Source organism: Mus pahari, chromosome 6 (assembly GCF_900095145.1).
Source record: "Mus pahari chromosome 6, PAHARI_EIJ_v1.1, whole genome shotgun sequence".
Classification (NCBI taxonomy): domain Eukaryota; kingdom Metazoa; phylum Chordata; class Mammalia; order Rodentia; family Muridae; genus Mus; species Mus pahari.
This window is the reverse complement of record NC_034595.1, coordinates 734,548-737,155: the sequence shown is the minus strand read 5'-3', so window position 1 is coordinate 737,155 and position 2,608 is coordinate 734,548. Positions and strand designations below refer to the sequence as shown.

The following is a 2,608-nucleotide window of genomic DNA, read 5'->3' as shown; positions in this document are numbered from 1 at the left end:
TTCGAGACAGGGTTTCTCTGTGTAGCCCTGGCTGTCCTGGAACTCACTCTGTAGACCAAGCTGGCTTCGAACTCAGAAATCCGCCTGCCCCTGCCTCCCAAGTGCTGGGATTAAAGGTGTGTGCCACCACCGCCCAGTGACCAAGGCAACTCTTATAAGGACTACATTTAATTGGGGCTGATTTACAGGTTCAGAGGTTCAGTCCATTATAAAGGCAGGAACATGGTAGCATCCGGGGAGACTTGGTACAAGAGAAAATGAGAGCTCTACACCTTCATCTGAAGGCTGTTAGCAGAATACTGACTTCCAGGCAGCTAGGACCATGGTATTAAAGCCCACACCCACAATGACACACCTACTCCAAGCCCACATCTTCTAATAGTGCCACTCCCTTGGCCAAGCATATACAAACCATCACAGAAGTAGGGACCTCCTGAGAACCTGGTGGTTGTGGTTCTCCTATGCCCCAGTTACTAGCAAACTGATGGACAGTGCTGTTTTCCACGCCCATGTTGTTTGACAAGTGCTGGTATCACCCACCCATGCAGCTCATCCCCACACCCTGTCCTGCAATATCCCTTGACTCCATTTTCTTCTCTTTTTACTTGATCACCCTGACCACGCTCTGTCTTGTCTATGTGGTAACTTCCCTGACTCTCACCATTTAATCTGCTCTCCAGTACAGCAGCCAGAACGATCTTGTTAGAACAGCTCCAGCAGCGACAGGTGGGTGAAGCACTTGGCACAGCCTAGGCTGCTGCAAGAGCAGGGCCCTTGGCCCACACTTTGGTTTCTGGGACCCACCAAGTCTTGGTTTGTTTGCCTTTTTTCGAGGCACGTTGTCTTGAAAGTTCATACCCACTCCCACTCTGTCTAACTCTTCTGAAGCCTCAGGTCTCTATCATGATGACTTTTCTCAGAGGCCTTTCCTGACCTCCCATCCAAATTCATGTTCCTCAGAGCACCTTCTCTAACTTTGTCACTTTGTGTCTCTTAGCATCTTAATCTCCTTTAGCCTGAGATGTGGGGGACTCTTTTCAACAACTACATCCCTAACTCCTAGCACATAGTTTTGAAAACCAGTAACTATTTGTCTTAGTTAGGGTTTTACTGCTGTGAACAGACACCACGACCAAGGCAAGTCTTACAAAAAACAACATTTAATTGGGGCTGGCTTACAGGTTCAGAGGCTCAGTCCATTATCATCAAGGTGGGAGCATGGCAGTGACCAGGCAGGCATGGTGCAGGCAGAACTGAGAGTTCTACATCTTCATCCAAAGGCTGCTAGTGGAAGACTGACTTCCAGGCAACTAGGGTGAGAGTCTTAAGCCCACACCCACAGTGACACACCTATTCCAACCAGGCCACACCTCCAGATGGTGCCACTCCCTGGTCCAAGAATATACAAACCATCACATTCCACTCCCTGGCCCCCTGGCCCCCTGGCCCCCATAGACTTGTTCAAAAACATGAGTCTGGGGGGGGAACATACTTAAACATAGCAAAATACAAAATGCATTTAATCCAACTTTCAAAGTCCTCATAGTCTATGGCAGTCTCAACAATGTTAAAAATCCAAAGTTCAAGGTCTCTTCTGAGATTCATCCAATCACTTAACTGTAATCCCCAAAGAAAGACAGGAAACCAGCTGGGCAAACTCCAAACTCTGCATCTCCATGGCTGATGTCAAGGTGGTCTTCAGATTTCCACTCCTTTTTCATCTTTGTTGACTGCAACAGACTTCTTTCTCCTGGGCTGGTTCCACTCCCTGTTAGCAGCTTTCCTCAGCAGAAATCCCATGGCTCTGGCATCTTTAACATCTTTGAGTCTCCGAGGCAATTTCAGTGTTACAGTTTCTTGTTTCAGTGTCTGGGATTCCACTTGATCTTTTAGATTCCTCCTGAGGGCTGGCATCACTTCTCCAGTTCTGCCCTCTGTAGCACTGTTAAGTTCAGGTTGATCCACTCCACTACGGGTGCTGTTCTTGGTGATCATCCCATGGTACTGACATCTCCAATGCACTGAGGTGTTCCACTCCAACTAGGCTTCACCAGTAGCCTGTCATAGGCTCTCTTCTTGGTGCCAAGCCTCAAATCCTTTGCATGACCCCTTCAGTCCTGGGCCATCACCTACAGCTGAGGGTGCACCTTCACCAGTGGCCTTCCACGGCCTCTCACAGTGCCAAGCCTCAGCTGCTCTTCATAACCCCTTCATACTTTCAAAACCAGTACCACCTTAGTGACTTTTCCCCATTACCAAGTACAGCTGCAGCAGGAGGTACAACCTTGGCTGTCTCTGGAACACAGCTTCTGTATGCTCGCAGAAAACACTTTCCAGAAGATTTCGCTTCAGTGATGCTGGTCTCTTAATCACTGCTAATTTCTTAGCTCCAGCTAACCAGCATCGATTTTCCAAGTAGTCCCTTCTATTATTCACTCTAAAGCCAGAGCCACATGGCTGAAACTGCAGAGTTCTGCTGCTTGCAGGAGCTGGAACATGGCCCCCTTGTTCTATTACATCATCACCAGCTTTCTGTTTTCCAGCTCCTTCACTGCCTAAGCTTGGCTATCCTGGGTCTTGCTCTGTAGATTGGCCTTGAACGCAGAGA

At 48.4% G+C, this 2,608-nt stretch overlaps 1 protein-coding gene across 2 annotated transcripts in view; it reads left to right on the top strand.

The window, feature by feature from the left end:
• Tstd2 (thiosulfate sulfurtransferase like domain containing 2) overlaps positions 1-2,608 on the top strand; it is a 26,562-nt gene that overhangs the window by 10,844 nt on the left and 13,110 nt on the right. The gene's annotated exons all lie outside the window — the stretch shown is intronic.